Source organism: Lithobates pipiens, unplaced genomic scaffold (genome assembly GCF_037356315.1).
Source record: "Lithobates pipiens isolate NorthernLeopardFrog02 unplaced genomic scaffold, aLitPip1_a1.2 Scaffold_18, whole genome shotgun sequence".
NCBI lineage: Eukaryota > Metazoa > Chordata > Amphibia > Anura > Ranidae > Lithobates > Lithobates pipiens.
This window is the reverse complement of record NW_027507758.1, coordinates 323,888,768-323,909,654: the sequence shown is the minus strand read 5'-3', so window position 1 is coordinate 323,909,654 and position 20,887 is coordinate 323,888,768. Positions and strand designations below refer to the sequence as shown.

General features: G+C 41.0%; 1 protein-coding gene across 2 annotated transcripts in view; it reads left to right on the top strand.

The window, feature by feature from the left end:
- The first annotated feature begins 13,247 nt into the window (after window positions 1–13,247).
- LOC143988034 (uncharacterized) overlaps window positions 13,248–20,887 on the top strand; it is a 33,329-nt gene continuing 25,689 nt past the window's right edge. For both annotated transcript variants that reach the window (XM_077487283.1, XM_077487282.1), the window contains exon 1: window positions 13,248–13,429. The gene's annotated coding sequence lies outside the window, so the exon portion shown is untranslated. The remainder of the gene's footprint in view (window positions 13,430–20,887) is intronic.

Below are 20,887 nucleotides of genomic sequence, written 5' to 3'. Positions count from 1 at the left end.
CCCCTTTTTGGCTGGGAAGCCAGGATCGTTTTGTTTATTTTATTGATATTAGGCTTCCCAGCCTAGAGGTGAGATATGGGGTCTTATTGACCCCATATCTCACTGTAAATAGGTCCGATCATGCCATATTCCTTTTACAAGTTTACGTAAGTCCCGCCCACATATGAAAACGGTGTTCAAACCACACATGTGAGGTATTACTGCGAACGTTAAAGCGAGAGCAATAATTCTAGCCCTAGACCTCCTCTGTAAACCAAAACATGTAACCAGTAAAAAAAATTAAAACGTCGCCTATGGGGATTTTTAAATACCAACGTTTGGCGCCATTCCACGAGCGTGTGCAATTTTTTTCAAGCGTGACATGTTGGGTATCTATTTACTCGGCGTATCTTCCGCTTTCACATTATGCAAAAAAATTGCGCTAACTTTACTGTTTTTTTGTTTTTAAAGCATGAAACTTTTTTTTTTTTTTTCTGAAAAAACGTGTTCGAAAAATTGCTGCACAAATACCGTGCGAGATAAAAAGTTGCAATGACCACCATTGTATTCTCTAGGGTCTTTGCTAAAAAAAACTATGTCTCACCTAATGGAAGCTTCTCATGGAGAAATGCTGAAAATGCTAGTTTTCTGGCTGTCTTGCTAATACCCTGGCTTCAAAACATTTTAAGGCAAGGACCTGAAATATATGCAAATCAAGAGGTATAATTTTACAACTAACAGTTTTCAGAAGGAAATTTACATTTGAGAAATGCTATATTAACCTCTTGCTGCCTGTCAAAGGAGTTATGGTGCGGCTCTCGTTCTGGGAGGATGCGGACGTCATATGACGACGCCCCAGAATGGGCGCTATTGTGTGCCCGCAGGGGGCATGCAGCACGTTGATCGTGGCCGTGCCATGTCCTAGCAAGACGGCGCAACCCTGATCTCTGTATAGAGCCATGGCTCTTTAACCATGTGATCATCTGTGTCCAATCACAGCCGGTCCCATGTAAATACGGAAGTGCTGTGAATCGGCTCTCCTTGCCTCACAATGACAGAGTGTGTGGTGATGAGTGCCAATCAGCGGCATCTCCACGCAGAGGAGACCTGGGCAGGTAATCAGGGTAGTGATCATCAGTGCCCGGATTACAGAAAAGCACCAGCAGTGCCACCAATCAGTGCCCACAAGTGATGCCAATTAGTGACTACTTGTGCTGCCTATCACTGCCCATCAGTGCCCACTACTGCCACCTATCAGTGCCCACCATTGCGGCATATTAGTGCCTCCTCATTCGTTAAACCTAATCAGTGCCCATAAGTGCCGCCCTCAACAGTGTCCATCAGCGCACATCAGTGAAGGAGAAAAATTACTAATTTACTGACGGCAAATAAGAAAAACGTTTTTTTTTCAAAACTTTCAGTCTTTTTTTTTTTTTTTTTATAAAAATCCCAGCAGTGATTAAATACCACCAGAAGAAAGCTCTATTTGTGTGAAGAAAAAGATAAAAAAAATTATTAAGATCACCTAGCTCCTAGAACCTTGGCACCCCAGACCTTTTGGAACTACATTGCCCATGATGCTCAACTACATTGCAGAGTGCATGAGCATCATGGGAAATGTTGTTCCAAAACATCTTCGGTACCAAAGTTTGCCATCACTGACCTAGCTCTTTCCTCCCCTGCCTTTCTGTTTCTGTCCTGTCTCTTTTATTCATTGTATTTGTTCCTTCAATCATGGAGGTTCAGCATCACATGTGGGCGCTACCTAGGGCAGTCTGCATGTAAATACAGCCTGCCTAGATATGCCTTGCAGAACCTTGACTGCCTCCTGGTATATATAATATAACATAAAAGAAAAGAGATGTGGCTTCTAAACTTCTTTGAGGACCTATTCAGACTTGCTCCTTTAAAAAATGTCATGTATGATGAAACATGTAGGGTGGTGCTAGGTACTGACGCCATCAGGCCCCATGTGACCCAGGTACATGGGTGTTCGCTTTGTTTTTTAAGCTTGTTGGTTATTTTAAATGTGTTTTTGCGGTGGATGTGTGTTTAAGCCTGGTTTATCTTGAGCAATAAAGGCTTTTTTATCGACTTTATTACACTATTGGAGTTTTTCCCATTTTTTGCACTCACAGCCCTCCTGGCCAATGAGTGACATTTCCAGATTGGAAGTCCGGTCCTTCCACCTTTGATCATCACAGAGACGTGAGGCTACGGAGTCACAGGAGACCCATCCATCCCTGCAGAGGGCTATATCTGCTTGCGATTAAGACCTCGCTATTTAGGGGGTCCACCGTCTCTGGTAAGGGCATTGATATACGAATTGGGACTCACTTCCAACTGGGGATCTCTTCCATACTTCTTTCTCCCCCTCCTCTCTTCTTCGGTGAAGGTGGATGAACCTTGGATGTTTGTTTTTCTCATCGGACTTGCTTCCTTCCATCAGTGCTTTTTTCCATTATATATGGACTCAATGTTTTCCTTCCACCAAGTGTTTGTTTGATTTTTGCATGGACTCAGATCACTGCTTTTTCTTATTTTTTATTTGATTCATAATTTTATCATTCTCTTTAAACGTCGTTTTCATTATGAGTGTTTATATCACAAGCGCAACTTATGTTTTTTATGATTGTTTTTCACCCTAGAAATATTTGATGGATTTTTGTTGCAGCTATTTCTTAGTTTTTTCTCTCTACCATGATATTCACCCCCTTACACTTTCTATTCAGACTGCATTGTGGCAACAGGTGTGTCAATGCATGTTACTTGCGTTGCGGTGCATTTTGTTACAAATTTTGTACCACTTCCAATTTTCAGGACATTTTGGTGTGTTGGCAGCCTATTAAATTTTTTAGGCTTCCTTAGTGGAACACACATTAACTCACCACAAAAGTAATTGGGCCCTTAAAGAAACTGTCAAGAACACACCCAAATGAGTGGGGCAAATGGCTGCAGTTGTATGAGGCTGGGTTCAACATAGGTGCAAATCTTTCTTACCTCTAGGGTTCAGGTTTACAGATTTGATGTAATAAAAGAAGCATTTGTTACCAATCCTACCCAAGGTTATAACATATAAAATATGGCATTAAATGGAACAGGTAAATTAATATTTTCCAATAAATTATCCAAATAGGTCAAATAAAACTTACAGCATTAATTGTCAATATAGATTGAATATAAAGGGACATGTACTTGCAGTTCTAGGTGCAACACAACTTTATTATACGGTGTCTTTCAGGTCGGTGACATGATTGTAACAGTCTATATGACTGTTGTGGCTGATTATAACAACATTACATTGATACATACTACAAAGTATAAGGCAGTATTCACACGGGTGGTTTAGCAGTGGCAGGAATTTTGTAATTTCTGACACTGCTTTGAGCAGCTAGCTCCTGCTGCTGCAGTTAGCTCTGGGCCAAATTGCCCATGCAAATGCTGCCTAAGTATGCTTTTCATTCAACTTTGCTGCTCACTTAACTAAAAATAATTATATTTTTAATATTATAATACAGGATTTATGGAACCCCAAAAGTTTGGGCAGTGCTTTACAAACTAAAATGAGAACGTACAGTTACAATGCAATTCAAGACGGTGGGGGGGGGGGCTGCTCTTTAAGGCTGGGTTCACTCATGTGTGGTGCGAATTGCATCTACGGTTTCCCTGCGAAGATAAAAATGATTAATTCAGCGTTCCCATTGAAGATTATGTGCCTGCAATTCGCACCGCACTGCCTAGAAAACGCACAAGTATTTTGTGCAATGCGGAGTGCGGATGGAATGCACATATGTGAACCAGACCCACTGAAAAGTTGTTCTGCAAATTGGATGCTGTACAAGTCGCATCCAATTCGCATATGTGTGAACCCAGCCTCAAGCTTACAATCTAAAGGAAAGGGGTGGGATGAGCTATGGTGGAATTAGTCGTTAGAAAGTTAAATTTAGTTGCTAGCTAGAGGTGGCATAAGCTACTCTAAAAAGATGAGTTTTCAGGGATCGCCTGAAGGCACATAACAGGACATAGTCGTATAGGTTGTGGTAGGGAGTATCAGAGCATGGGAGAGGCTTTCGAGAAGTCCTAAAGGTGAGCATTGGGAGGAGGTGACCTCAGAAGGAGCAGAATGGACAGTTTGGATGATATTTTGAGATGAGGTAGGTGATTTAGTTGAGCAAAATCCTATTATTTAAAAAACAGAGACAAATTAAGAGCCCTTTCACACTGATGCCCTTTGCTGCAATAGAATGCACTGTTGCAATACAACAAAAGCACATCAAAAATTTTCCCCTTTACGCAACTCCTCCACTGTAACTTTTCAGGTCGCTGAGTTTTTCCATTTTAAGTCAAAGAAAATGCACCGAGTGTGCTGATTTCCCCACCCCTTACTCCCCTCACATTCACAGTGCAGTCCAAGCTGAGTTCCTGGCTGTCCCGCCCAGGCTTCTTGGCAGTATCATGTATGTGTAGTAGGGCTGAGGAAATTCATTTTTTTGATCGATCAAAATTCTTTTGATTGGCAGGCTGCCTGCCCTGGGGCCTCTTTGGGCCAAGCTGTGGCTGCAGCACTCTGCTCCCTCCTCCACTATATCTCATACACAGTCTGCGGGCATCTCCCGCTGTGTCTCTGAGCTGAGTCTGAAAACTTTGGCCGCGCTGTGAGAAAAGTCCCACCTTCCTCCTAGATCAGCTTCTGTGATAGACGCAGTGTTCTGTCTATCACACAAGCTGATCTAGGAGGAGGGCGGGACTTTTCTCACAGCGTGGCCAAAGTTTTCACACTCAGCTCGGAGACGCACAGCGGGAGATGCACGCAGACTGTGTAATACAGGCACTGACTACAGTGAGGCTGCAAATATGGGCACGGTGAGACTGCATTATGGGCACAGTGAGGCTGCGATTATAGACACGGCGAGGCTGCGATTATAGGCATGGTGAGACAGCATTGTGGGCACGGTGAGACTGCATATGGGAACGGCGAAGCTGCGATTATGGGCACGCTGAGATAATGGACACGGTGAGTTTATGACGTGTGACGTCCTAGCCATGCCCCGCTGTGTCCGGCTTCAGCCGTTGCCATACCGGTGCTAAGTCAGCTAAAAGTAGTTGGATCTGTATGTGCGTTATAATCTAAATTAGTCGATTAATCGATTAAAAAAAAAACGATTAATCGAACACGAAAATTTGAATCAGTAACAGCCTAATGTGTAGCTATCCACTGGTTGTTAAAGACTCCAGCAGGTGCCACCTCCTGAACAACCAGCTCAGGTTTCAGCTCCTAACAATTAGCCACCAGCTGCAAAAATGCATTTAAACTGAATGTGCGATGGATTCAATTTTAATCAACGCATTTAAAAATGCGACATGCGTTTTTAACACTCACATAAAAAATACTGAAACTAGAAAATTTGCATTGCAACCAGATGACCAATATTTTCAGAAGGAGGTCAGCAATGGCTGCCTACATATTACACCCATCAATCATCAATAGCTGTGTAAATTCCAGTATATATACCACAGTTTGTAGATGCTATAACTTTCACACAAGCTATACTCATATACAAGATTGGAATAATTTTGATGGTTCAACCTCAAGCAACACCTAACAAAGATGGCACCTCATCCCTGAAAGTTTGAAACATGAATCAAAGGACAGGAAGGGAAATTAGGGATTTTTGCGGTGCTAATTAACAAAATACAATTAATTGAAGTACAAAGTCAATAGTACAAAAATTTATTAAGTTTGAGCTTAAAATCAGTAGCAATATATGCTTAAAAGATTCAGAATAATGCAATACAGTGGTTGTTCTCGTCAAGCACACATAGTCCCGACATGTTTCGCATTAGATTGCTTCTTCAGGGGATGTGTGAAAGTTTGAACAAGATCTAAACCGAAAATACAAAGTACAAAATAATAATGAGGTATGTCACAACATTCGTAAATGCAGAAATAGAGGGGAAGGGGAAAGGGGGAGGGGAAACAACAAACACACACACATCAAACCCACCTTTAACCACTACGTTGGTGGTAAAGTAGTGGGATTGTCCACCTCGGGGGTTAACCACAGCAGTGCTGAATCGCAGGGGGCTAAAAAGCCAACCCAAGAAAACTGATAAAAAAAGGAATATATAGTATGACCAAATTTGAAATTTCGGGATGATTTAAAGTTCTTTGAGTACCTAGCTTAATTTCAAGGTTGCTAAAATAAAACAGCCTTTTGGGGGTGAAGGACCCTCTAAAGTATAAAAATTTAGAAAAAATAATACAAGGATGTATTTTGGTTTCAAATGTATTACTTACGTAGGTTGGATAATTGTAAGCAGTGGGGACGCTCGCATTTTGAGAAGAAATCTTTTTGAAAAATCAGGGAGACACACCTGCATAGAAATACCAGCTGGGTGGCCAATCAAGGAAAAAAAACAAAAACAAAACGAAGATAAGAAAAATTAAAATTGAAAAATAAATAAAAAAAAAAAAAAAAAAAAAGTATCTCAAAAGAGTGGTGTGTACATCATAAACTGAATGTTATACAGACACCAACCCTCAGGCATATAGATATACCCAGAGAGTTAAACATTCGCATCCCAAGGCATAGAATTCAAAGCCAGGGAGTTAATGCAAGCATATAAAAAGGGACATAGACAGTAGCCTAGGTCCAAAGGGTTGAAACACCAGCAGAGAGATACATGAACGTTTTCAAATGAAAAAAAAAAAAAAAAAAAAAAGACCGATCGAATAAATGTTTAAGAATATAACAATAAGCTTACCGAAAAGTACAGAGTCTGAACGATCAAGCGTCACCCTTGGCTGCAACCCGCAACGGAATGACGATATTACGAAGGCTTTTTATATGCCCCGCCATCAAGCCGGCGTCTGACGTAGTCGGCCTGATGCGGACAAAAGGAGCGCTATTGCGCATGCTCACCAATGGGACGAGACTGAATAGGCCTACAAGCCCCATAATGCCTCAGGCATGTGGGCGGAGGAAAGAGGGGAACGATCGATGCCATCGTAGAAAACGAAGGCATAAACGAACGCGGCCATCAATCTGACCGCCCGGTCAGGCGTAGAGGCAAAAAACGATGGAAAAGATGGTCGGAACAGAATGGCAGAAGAAATAGCCAATCCTTCCGACCAATGTAGGGGGAGCGTCGCAGCGCTGAAAAGGGGCAATGGCACACAAGGCGCCTGTGCCCCCGGGTGTCCGTGCGAACAGCACTGATGGGGAAACCGTAGAGGTGGACCATTCGGGTGGGAAATCCTAAAAAGGGAAGGACAAAAAAATAATTCTCTAAAAACTGCACATAACAAAACATAATAATATCGTAAACATATAGACATATACATAATGTATTTTTATACTCAAAACAAATCAATACAGACAAATTTCAAATAATACAATAGAACAATGAAAAAATAAATAAATAAATAAAAATAAAAAAGAAGGGATGGGGGGGGGGAAAGGGAGGGAGGGAGAGGGGAGGGAGGGAAAAGGGGAAGGAGGGGAAAGGGAAATGGGAACCCAACCAGGTTCCCTCTCAGAAGAGCGGTCAGCAAGATTGAAAGGCCAGAAAAGGTTTCTATATCATAAAAAAGGTTTGAAGCTTAAGTTTTCATTGAAGCCAGGTGGAATTGTAGCCCTTAGGTTGAAAATCCATTCAGCTTCATGTTGAAGTAAGATATTATCCACACTGCCCCCTCTCACATCAAGGGGGATATGTTCAAGTGCGGAAAAGGTGATAAATTTGGGATTGAAGGCATGGAAGAGGCCAACATGTCGACTGATGGCCGTCTCCATTTTCTTCTTGATAATGGGTTTGATATGGTCCTTGATTCGAATACAAAATTGTCGCTTTGTTTTACCTACATAAAACCCGCCACAAAGGCAACGGGCCAGATATATAACGCCCTGTGTTTGGCAAGTGACTCGATGTTTAATGGAGTGCCATTTGCCATTTGGCAGTTTAAGTTTGGTATGTGAATTGACATAACAACAAACCTCACAATGGCCACAAGGAAAAGTGCCACTGGTTACTTTTCTAGTGTCCAACTTTGGTTGTTCGAAGTGGCTATGCACTAATTTATCTTTGAGAGAGGGAACTCTTTTAAAGGTAACTTCGGGAAAGTTTTTAATATGTTTTTTGGTAATAGGGTCAGCTAGAAGGAGTGGCCAAAACTTGTGTAAAATTTCTTTGAACTTACGATGCTGATTGGAATAGCGAGTAATAATTCTAACTGAATCATTTGTATTAGGACGTCGGGTTGAAAAAATAAGTGAAGTTCTAGTTTTAGGTTTTACACGGTTATAGGCTCGTTTCAAGCATTTATGACTGTATCCTCTTTTTCTCAATCTTTGGTAAAGGTCATCAGCTGCTATATTAAAATCTGAATTTTTGCTACAATTTCGCTTTAAACGCAAATATTGGCTATAGGGAATACTGTTAATCAAAGAAATTGGGTGAAAGCTAGTAGCGTGTAAAACCGTGTTACCGGCAGATGGTTTCCTAAATAAGAGAGAGTTGAGTCTACCTTCACTATCCACCGAGATAGTTATGTCTAAAAAATTAACTATTGACTGACTATGTTGCATAGTAAATTTCAAATTGAAATTGTTAATAGAAATCAATTGAAAGAAAGTTTTTAATTCTGTTTCCGTACCTGCCCAAAAGAAAAGAACATCATCGATATAACGAAACCATGAAATAATTTTATCCAAGAACGGTGACAAATCTTCTCTAGAGAAAGTTTCCTTTTCCCACCCCCCCAGGTACAGGTTTGCATACGATGGGGCACATTTAGTCCCCATCGCAACTCCCTGTACCTGGAGGTAGTGGGTGGAGTCAAAAACAAAGACATTATGCTTAAGAATATATTCAAGAAGGTCCACAACAAAAGAACTATATTGTAAGAAAGAGGAACCTCTTTCAGAAAGAAACCTGCGTACAACTTCAACTCCCTTGTCATGGGGAATTGTGTTGTAGAGGCTTTCGATATCCAGGGCAACCAACCATGAGTTGGGAGGGAGAGACAGTCCCTCAATCATTCTTAACAAATCGATGGTGTCTTTAACATATGAAGATAGAGAGATGACGTGTGGACTTAGATAGCTGTCAACTAATGCGCTCGCATTTTCAGTTAAACAGGAACATCCGGAAATGATAGGACGTCCTGGGGGATTTGTTTGAGACTTATGAATTTTCGGTAGTGCGTAAAAAGTTGGAATCTTTGGATCCTTGATGTTTAGAAATTTCCATGTGTTGAGGTCAATGACCCCTTGTTGATATGCCTTAAAAATGAGATTCAAATAGATATTTCGATAATTTAGAATGACAGTTTTAGAAATAGGACGATACCAATTTCTATTGGACAGTATATTTCGACACATGGAGGTGTATTGTGCAACTTCCATGATCACCAAATTTCCGCCCTTGTCTGCGGGCTTAATAATTAGATTTGTATTTTTTTGTAAGGATTTAATAGCTGCTCTATGTTGTAGCGAAAGATTGTTAGATAAAGGTGAATGAAACGACAATTTCTCAATCTCTATAGTTGTTTGCTGTATAAACGCCCAAATGTTTGGGTTTGCATTGAGTAGAGGAAATGCTCTAGATTTGCATTTAAAGGATGGAGGGGGGGGGAAGGAAACACCTGGGACTGACAGACTAGGAGTGGAAATTGCTTCCGAGTCGGCACAGGCGCCTTGTGTGCCATTGCCCCTTTTCAGCGCTGCGACGCTCCCCCTACATTGGTCGGAAGGATTGGCTATTTCTTCTGCCATTCTGTTCCGACCATCTTTTCCATCGTTTTTTGCCTCTACGCCTGACCGGGCGGTCAGATTGATGGCCGCGTTCGTTTATGCCTTCGTTTTCTACGATGGCATCGATCGTTCCCCTCTTTCCTCCGCCCACATGCCTGAGGCATTATGGGGCTTGTAGGCCTATTCAGTCTCGTCCCATTGGTGAGCATGCGCAATAGCGCTCCTTTTGTCCGCATCAGGCCGACTACGTCAGACGCCGGCTTGATGGCGGGGCATATAAAAAGCCTTCGTAATATCGTCATTCCGTTGCGGGTTGCAGCCAAGGGTGACGCTTGATCGTTCAGACTCTGTACTTTTCGGTAAGCTTATTGTTATATTCTTAAACATTTATTCGATCGGTCTTTTTTTTTTTTTTTTTTTCATTTGAAAACGTTCATGTATCTCTCTGCTGGTGTTTCAACCCTTTGGACCTAGGCTACTGTCTATGTCCCTTTTTATATGCTTGCATTAACTCCCTGGCTTTGAATTCTATGCCTTGGGATGCGAATGTTTAACTCTCTGGGTATATCTATATGCCTGAGGGTTGGTGTCTGTATAACATTCAGTTTATGATGTACACACCACTCTTTTGAGATACTTTTTTTTTTTTTTTTTTTTTTATTTATTTTTCAATTTTAATTTTTCTTATCTTCGTTTTGTTTTTTTGTTTTTTTCCTTGATTGGCCACCCAGCTGGTATTTCTATGCAGGTGTGTCTCCCTGATTTTTCAAAAAGATTTCTTCTCAAAATGCGAGCGTCCCCACTGCTTACAATTATCCAACCTACGTAAGTAATACATTTGAAACCAAAATACATCCTTGTATTATTTTTTCTCAATTTTTATACTTTAGAGGGTCCTTCACCCCCAAAAGGCTGTTTTATTTTAGCAACCTTGAAATTAAGCTAGGTACTCAAAGAACTTTAAATCATCCCGAAATTTCAAATTTGGTCATACTATATATTCCTTTTTTTATCAGTTTTCTTGGGTTGGCTTTTTAGCCCCCTGCGATTCAGCACTGCTGTGGTTAACCCCCGAGGTGGACAATCCCACTACTTTACCACCAACGTAGTGGTTAAAGGTGGGTTTGATGTGTGTGTGTTTGTTGTTTCCCCTCCCCCTTTCCCCTTCCCCTCTATTTCTGCATTTACGAATGTTGTGACATACCTCATTATTATTTTGTACTTTGTATTTTCGGTTTAGATCTTGTTCAAACTTTCACACATCCCCTGAAGAAGCAATCTAATGCGAAACATGTCGGGACTATGTGTGCTTGACGAGAACAACCACTGTATTGCATTATTCTGAATCTTTTAAGCATATATTGCTACTGATTTTAAGCTCAAACTTAATAAATTTTTGTACTATTGACTTTGTACTTCAATTAATTGTATTTTGTTAATTAGCACCGCAAAAATCCCTAATTTCCCTTCCTGTCCTTTGATTCATGTTTCATACTCATATACAGTTATTGAGATTTTTTTTTTTTTCTTTTTTTTTACAAAAGATGTACATTTTGGCCTGAATTTATGAAGAAATTTGATTTTTTTTTTTTTGATTTTTTTATTGGATATGTTTTATAACAAGAAGTAGAAAATATTGTTTTCTTTTTCAATATTTCTTGTCTTTTTTTGTTTATCCCCTTGCTGCCGAGCGTACGCAGATGTGCTTCCGGGGGTTATACTGGGATGATGCCCGCACCTGCAGGCATCATCCCGGTACCGTTTTTTAGAGTGGGCGATTGGCTTTCCAGCCATAACAACCGATGCGGATAAAAGCTGCTCGGCTGTTATGCCGGAGGAGTGGGACGCTCTTACCAGTGCTCCTGTTCAATCGGGAGCACCGATGCACGATCTGATTCCTCCAGCGGCTGGGGAAGGACTGGAATGAAGCCGTAATCGGTAGTCATGACGTCACTTCCCGTTTACTTGGCTGCCAATAGCGCCGGATTTAAAAATATATACAGTATTCAGAATCGCCGAAAACGGCGATCTGAATACATTGAAGTATAAAGGAGGGATCGGGGGTCTTTTAGACCCCCGATCCCTCCATAAAGAGTGCCTGTCACCACCTATTACTGTCACAGGGGATGTTTACATTCCTTGTTACAGCAATAAAAGTGATCGAAATTTTTAATTTTTTTTTTTTTTAAACAATTTATTAATTTTAAAATAAATAAAAAAATTAAAAAAAAAGTTTTAAAGTGCCCACCGTCCCCGCGAGCTCGCGAAGCAAAGAAAATGCATACGGAAGTCGCGCCCGCATATGTAAACGGTGTTCAAATCACACATGTGAGGTATCGCCGCAATCGTCAGAGTGAGAGCAATAATTCTAGCACTAGACCACCTCTGTAACTCTAACCTGGTAACCGGAAATTTTTTTTAAAGCGTCGCCTATTGAGATTTTTAGGTACCGTAGTATGTCGTCATTCCACGAGTGCGTGCAATTATAAAGTGTGACATGTTTGGTATCTATTTACTCGGCATAACATTATCTTTCACATTATGCAAAAAAATTGGGCTAATTTTACTGTTTCCTTTTTTTTTAATTCATGAAAGTGTCCCTTTTCCCAAAAAGTTGCGTTTAAAACACCGCTGCGCAAATACCGTGTGACATAAAATATTGCAACAATCGCCATTTTATTCTCTAGAGTCTCTGCTAAAATAAAAAAAAAAAATATATATATATATATATATATATAATGTTTGGGGTTCCAAGTAATTTTCTAGCAAAAATATGGATTTTAACTTGTAAACACCAAATGCCAAAAATAAGCTTAGTCATGAAAGGGTTAAAAAAAAACCCAGTGGTGATCAAATACCACCAACAGAAAGCTCTATTTGTGTGAACAAAAATTATATAAATTTCATTTGCGTACAGTGTTGCATGTCCAAGCAATTGCCAGTTAAAGTAGCGTAGTGCTGAATCGCATAAAATGGCATGGTCATGAAGGAGGTAAAAATCTTCCAGAGGTCAAGTGGCTAAGCTTTTTGGCTGTTGTCAAAGACATACACAGATACTGATTTAACCCACGCTACAATACTCTTAATCTGTAATATTTCCTATGTACGAATATACTGTATATACAGTATAAGGTTATTATATTCAGTAAGTCATACTGTATTATTTAAAGAGAATAAGTTAACCCTGTCCCACTTGCATCCTCAGTTTACAGTGTAAAATTCTTAATATCGCCTTTATATATATGGAATAAACGCCAAATAAAAGATATAAACAATTTTTAATGATGTGTTGTTTTTCATTCTTGTTGTCTTTGTCCTTATACTAATAGCAAATTATTATAATTTTTTTCGATTGACACAAACATGTTTTGCCTCTTTTTTTTTTAATTACTGCGCATATTGTTTTTGTTGTAAGCAAGTGGATGCATCTGAGCAAATGATGTTACTGTGGAAACAGGTTTTTCAATACGCAGGTGATCTGTTATTGAAGGATAATAAAGGGACGCACTTTCAGCATTACGTAGAAGCTATAAAATACACTCTTCCCATTCAGCTTCTTTACTTTGAAACACAGAGAAAAAAGGACTGTTTGCCTTTATTATTTACCCTGTGCAGAAATGAACACGTTGAGCGGTAATGGCGCTGTCTAAAAGCAAGCATATTCTGAAAAAACGAAGAGGCGAAGACCATCATTGGTAAGACAAGAATGTTCTATGCCTATATGTACCAAAATAAACCATCACCTTCTTTATAATAGAAAGAGCACCCACAGATAAATGCACATAGGCTGCTGTAGTTACTGATTTTTGTACTTTGCAGGTTTGAAAGATACAGTCATTGGTTGCCATTTAGGCTCCATGCACACTGGAGCTCATAAACGGCCGCTTTTTGGAGTTTGGACATTTTTTTATTTTTTTTTAACAGCCCATGAACTCCATTCTGTTATCCTATGTGTCCATGCACACATGGACTTTTTTTTAGCTTTTATCAGCAGTGGAGTTTATGGGCTGTTCTCTGAACGCCATAAAATCATGTTCAAAGTGGCACTTTTCTGACCACAAAAAAGCCGGTAAACGCTCGTTAATTAGCATTTGGCGTTCTGTTTTTTCAATGCATTGTGGGAGTTTTGGAGTGTCCTCTGTGTATTTTTATTAAAAACGCCCATAAACATTAATGCTAAAAAACACGCATAAACGCTAGTAATAAACGCAAGTTTTTCAACCAGCGCTTTTGCCAATCTAGCGTCCAGAAAAAGCTTTTTTGAGCTCCAGTGAGCATGGAGCAGTGTTCACTGTATTGAAAGCAGCTAAAAAGCATCTACAGATTAATAAGGTAATGCCTGAATTTTGAGTTTACTCAATAAAGTAGTAAAAAGAACAACAATAGTGTACAGAGTGTAGCAAATCTTAGTACCCAAGCAGATTTAAGCTCAGTTAAAGTGACACTAAACTGGGGTTTAAAAAAAATTCTATTCAAGTATGTATTCTTAACTCCTAAAATGTATCCTCTATTACTCTCAGCTTCCTCCAAATCTCCAATTCCTTTTTTTGTTGCTGTCATCCAACTTTCTGTTAGAGGGTGGACCCACTGTATGTAGGAACGTAGCCACCTTCTCTCGCTTGCTCCCAAGATGGACACGGTCGGAGATTTTGCCAACCAAATCCGTCGGATTTAGTCCGACGGATTGTGTCCGAAACTGTTGCATACACACGGTCGGGCCAAGTTTGGGAAAAATCCGATCTTTCAGAATGTGATGGCGTAATTTTGTTACGATGGGACTACATTCAAGCTAGTAGCCAATAGCTTTGATGTAGGAATTTGATCTGAGCATGCCTGGCACTTGGTCCGATCAAAATGCTCTACACATGATCGGATTAGGTCCGTCCGGCCCAGTTGGTCGGCAAATATTTCCAACATGTTGGAAAATTGGGTCGGATGGAGATTCGGACAGAATCAATCCGATGCATACCACACACAGTCGGATTATCTGACGACACGGTCCGATAGGACACATTCCGACAGATTCTCCGACCGTATGTACAAGGGCTAAGGATTATGGGATTTGTAGTGTGCACAGAACTTTGTACATGAACGCAACTAACGTGTACTACTCGTTTTAAACAAATGGAAGTGTGAGCGGGGAGAGAGAAGGATTACAGAAATATATTACAGTGTTTGTGTATGAATTACTTTTGGAAAATAACAATACAGTTTGGTGTCACTTTAACCACTTCGCACCCGTGCTATAGCCAAAAGGCGGCTACAGCGCGGACGCTAACTGCTGGGAGGACATCCTCCTGTTTACTTCCCCTCTGCGTGCCGCCGCAGGCGCGCATCGGGGAAGTTCTGTGTTGTCTGTGTCCCTTGGACACAACCAGTCACAGATCGTGCTAATTGACCAATCACAGCGGCCATTTAGCACACGATCGGCGTGTCCAATGCGAGGTGATCTCATATGTAAATATATGAGATCATCGCCGGCTCTCCCTCCTCACACAGAGACAGCGTGTGAGGAGGGAGAGATGAACGGCTGCAGCGTCCGTGAGAAGTAAGAACACACACACACACAGTGAAACACACACACACATGCCCACCTGTCCCCAGTGCCACCTATCAGTGCCATGTGTCCCCAGGGCCACCTATCGGTGCCATGTACCACCTGTCCCCAGAGCCACCTGTCAGTGTCATGTGTCATCAGTGCCATCTGTCATCAGTGCCACATATTAGTGCCATCTGTCATCAGTGCCACGTATCAGTGCCATCTGCTATCAGTGCCACGTGTCATTGTCCTGGTGCTCCAGGACCTTCAAAAGTGTAATAGGTAGTCAACAAGTTAGATGTGTAATTTATGCTCCTAGAACACGTGATGGTGCTTCCTGCATGTCGGGCCTCTCTAAGTGGCCATGCTGTGAAAAAGTCCCACACATGTGGTATTGTAATACTCAGGAGGAGTAGCAGAATGTATTTTGGGGTGTCATTTGTGGTATACACATGCCAAGTGAGAGAAATAACCTATTACAATGACAATTTTGTGAAGAAAAAAAAATCCAAAAATCTTCATTTTGCAAAGAATTGTGGGAAAAAATTACAAAACCAAAAACCTCACTATGCCTCTTATTAAATACCTTGGAATGTCTACTTTCCAAAAAGGGGTCATTTGGGGGGTATTTGTACTTTCCTGGCTTGTTCGAGTCGCAAGAAATAGGATAGGCCACCAGTACATCAGGTGTGATCCATTTAGACTCTCTAACTTTCACAAAGACCAAATAATATCCACTAATTTGGGTTATTTGTACCAAAGATATGTAGCAGTATTAATTGTGGCCAAAATTCATGAAAAAAAAAATAATAATTTGCAAAATTTTATCACAGAAACAAAGAAAAATGCTTTTTTTTTTTCAAAATTTTCGGTCTTTTTTTAATTTATAGCGCAAAAAATAAAAATCCCAGAGGTGATCAAATACCACCAAATGAAAGGTCTATTTGTATGGAAAAAAAGGACAAACAATTAATTTGGGTACAGTGTTACATGACTGAGTAATTGTCATTCAAAGTGTGAGAACACCAAAAGCTGAAAATTGGTCTGGGCAGGAGGGGGGTTTAAGTGCCCAGTAGGCAAGTGGTTAAGAAATTAATTCTCGTTTCCTAAATGTTACTGTACTTTGCACAGCTTCGTAACATTGCTGGTTCCAGTAAATTTTTATCAATTAAAAGATTTCAAAAATGGATACTGGAAGTATACGCATAGATGGTTCTAAAACTGAGATATTGCCAGTGTTGGACCAAAAAACTAGCAAGCAACATGTTGTATGTCAAATGTTCTGTTACTTTTTTCAAATATATTGATTCTTTAGTTCAGATGTATAAGGCCCCTTTCACACTATCGGACCGTTCAGGTCAGCCTGTCAGTTTTGATGACGGACCTGAACAGGTGCTCCATGCTGGTCTATGGCACAACGGATGTTAGCAGTGACATATCCGCTGACATCCGACCCGGTTCGATCCACGAAAAGCAGATGGATGGCCCTATGTCCGGATCCGTCGCTGGCGGATCGGATCGGGTGAGCTCTCTCCATAGAGAGGGACCTGTCATCCGCCAGCTCAGCGGAGATCAACGGAGAGATCTCCCGCTGGGCCGGTGGACTCCGTGGAAGCGGATCCGTCCTCGTGGGAATAAGGCCTTAGTGAGGTACTTGTCACATTAACCTCCCTAGCGGTAATCCCGAGTCTGGCTCGGGTTGGGATTTTCATTACAATAGCGGTAACCCCGAGCCAGACTCGGGTTTGCACCGCTCGATGCAGGGGAGGACACAGGGATCGTTACTTACCTTGTCCCCTGGATCCAGCGATGTCCGCCGCGCTGTGTGATCGAGCCGTCCTGCGCTTGATTCACAGTGCCGGATGCCGCCGAGCTCCGTTCCCTGCGACGTTACGACGCACGGGAGCGGAGAACGGCGGCAAATTCAAAAAAGTAAAAACACACAAAACACACACAGCACTGTAATCTTACAGATTACAGTGCTGTAGTAAAAAATACACACCCCCTTTGTCCCTAGTGGTTTGTGCAATGCCCTACATGCACTTATATTATAAATACAGTTTTTTACTGCTTGGAATTTGGAGATTGTCCATAGCAACCAAAACATGTCCCCTTTTCAGTTTTTTTTGGATTTGATTACATTATTGAATAATTTTTATTATTCTTTATTATATTATAAACTTTATCATACCCGGGATGTCCGCTAGACTCTGGTTTGAAGAGATTTCAGAGCGTTATTCCTAAGAATTACAGGACTACAAAATAAAAGCCAGATTTCCATGCAAAATAATTGTACCGCTTTCAGCACCTTATTCCAGACTGAATCATACTGCCAGGGAGGTTAAAGCAGCTGGGACATAAGAATATCCATGTGTTCAACTGCAAAAGTATTTGTGCTGGTGTACAATGTGTAGAGGCAGTGAGAGGCAATGTGATGCGTTATTATGACATATTGCACTTTTGTTTTTGCTTTCAATTTTTTAAAAGTACCACAAACTGACACTTCATTCTATTCTATGCACCGCATCATGTTGTGACACAGTGCAATCTGTCACATAAATATGCAACACCTTTGCGATCTTAAAGTGGAACTTCACCCTAAACATGAAGTTCTGCTTTTAAGAATCCTCCGACCCACTCCTCTAACATATTGGAGGTTTATTTTTTTGGGAGGAGCAGGTACTTTGTTTTTGGCAGTTTCCCGCTCACGCTTCTGCTGAAAAATCACCTCGGAAGTTCCGCTAGAAGTTGTCCCCCCTCTTCTCCCTGCCGCAACCTCTGGGAACACGTTATAGGTCCCAAGAGGCTGCAGGACCATTCACAAAGCATTTCCAACTACAAGCGCAGTGGAAAACTAGCTGTGAAGCTGTTAAGAGTCACAGCTGGATTCCCCACACTAGACATGCTGGTGCCAGGGACCCGAAAACCAGTGAAGAACTGGCCTGCGTGAGGACGGCGCTGGATTCCTAGGCAGCAACTACACTATTTCTAGCTGCTGACTTTTATTTTTTTTCTAGAGACTGAAGAACCTCTTTAAGCGATGCACTGCAACACACCTCAATGCAGCGTTATAGTGAGAACAGGGCATAGAAACCAATTGTGCTGGATTATTGATTTGATCTTGAAAGAACATTACAATGAAGCCAATCATTCTCTTCGTTCCTCCCAAGACCTCCTGCTCTCTCGTTCCCTTGTCACCTCCTCCCATGCTCACCTCCAGGACTTCTCCCGAGCCTCTCTCATACTTTGGAATTCCCTCCCCCAATCTGCCTGACTACAGTGCCTCATAAAAAAGCATTCATACCCCTTGAAATTTTCCACATTTTGTCATGTTAGAACTAGATCATGTTAATGTATTTTATTGATATTTGATGTGTTTGACCAACACAAAGTGGCACATAATTATGAAGTGGAAGGAAAAAGATGAATGGTTTTCAATTTTTTTTACAAATAAATATGCAAAAAGTGTGGCATGCATTTGTAATTAGCCCCCTTTATACTGATACCTATAACTAAAATCTAGTGGAACCAGTTGCCTTCAGAAGTCACCTAAATAGTAAATAGAGTCCACCAGTTGTTCTGTGAAGCCCTCAGAGGTTTGTTAGAGAACCTTAATGAACAAACAGCATCATGAAGCCCAAGGAACACACCAGACGGGTCAGGGCTAAAGTTGTGGGGAAGTTTAAAGTAGAGTTAGGTTATAAAAATATATCCCAAGCTTTGAACATCTCACAGAGCACTGTTCAATCCATCATCCGAAAATGGAAAGAGTATGGCACAACTGCAAACATACCAAGACATGCCCATCAACCTAAATTGGTCAAGGAGAGCATTAATCAGAGAAGCAGCCAACAGGGTCATGGTAACTCTGGAGGAGCTGCAGAGATCCACAGCTTAGGTGGGAGAATCTGTCCACAGGACAACTATTAGTCGTGCACTCTACAAATCTCCATGGAAGAGTGGCAAGAAGAAAACCATTGTTGAAAGAAGCCATAAGAAGTCCCATTTGCAGTTTGCGTGAAGCCATGTGGGGGACACAGCAAACATGTGGAAGAAGGTGCTCTGGTCAGATGAGACCAAAATGTAACTTTTTGTCCTAAAAGCAAAATGTTATATGTGGCGGAAAACTAACACTGCACATCACCCTTAACACACCATCCCCACCGTGAAACATGGTGGTGGCAGCATCATGTTGTAGGGATGCTTTTCTTCAGCAGGGACAGGAAAGCTGGTCAGAGTTGATGGGAATATGGATGGAGCCTAATACAGGGCAATCTTAGAAGAAAACCTGTTAGAGTCTGCAAAAGGCTTGGAGACTGGGGCAGAGGTTCACCTTCCAGTAGAACAACGCACCTCAACATACAGTCAGAGCTACAATGAAATGGTTTAGATCAAAGCATATTCATGTGTTAGAATGGCCCAGTCAAAGTCAAGACCTAAATACAACTGAGAATCTGTGGCAATGTCAGGGCTGGGCTTAGCCCTTCCTTCTCAGAGCTCTTTGCTCAGCTGTTGGTTAATTGCCAGCACTCTTCATTCCACAGTGACTCACTGGTCTTAATTTCCTGCTTGTCAGCTAGCTCTGCTAGCTATTTAAACTGCATGGATCAGATCTTCTGTGCCTTCACTTTGGTCAACATATCCGGACTCTCTCTGTTGTGTTTTCCTGTGAAAGACTTTTGCTTAGCTGACTTCCCTTCTGGTTCCTGATCCTGTTTTCTGCACCCGACTTAGCTGATCTCTGGACTCCTGTTTCTCTGACTTGTTTTGACCATTTTATTAAATTTATTTTAAAAAGAAGGTGCTACTGATTTCTAAGGTCCCACGATATTTGCGCAAATGTTTATCAAAACAATATTTTTTCTAAAAATCCATTAAACAATTATTAGCAGATAAAAAACAGCGAATTTTACAAAATTCCTGCTAAATCCCTACTAAATATAAAAGCTTAACCTGTATGGAGTTAATAAATAGCAAAAAAAAAATTTATTTTTACCTTTCACCTTTTTGCAAAATGGTGAAAATTGAAAATATCCAAAAATACAACTTTTAGAATTTATAAAAGACCCCCCAAACCATATATTTTCTGAAAGCACATGGCCAGTAGAATAAAAAGAAGGTGCTACTGATTTTTAAGGCAGTGTGATATTTGCGCAAATGGTTATTAAATCAATATTTTCGCTAAAAATACTATATATATTGTGACATTGGGGTGATTAGCTCAATTGGTAGATGCATGTTTTTAGTCCACATCAGTCAGGCGTGTATGGTTAAGGGCCTGGTAGCCCACGTTTATTAGAAGAAAACAAAATATTAGTCCATCCAGTAATCCCACGCAGGGGTCCAAGCTTAAATTAAATACAGCAAAATCAGAACGAAAATGCTAGCCCACCTGGCTACTCTTCAGCAGTACAGCTGCTATAGGTACTTGCCCCGTCCAACAAACTGCTTGGACGCACACAGCTTCCAACCCTTCGACACACAGCACACGGCTCCTTGGACGCACACAGCTTCAAGTCCTTCACACAGCTTTGGACATGCACAGCTTCAAGCAGCAAGCTGCTCACACACCCACCCATCCAACACAAATCCCCTCGTTATATGGGCTGTGTGC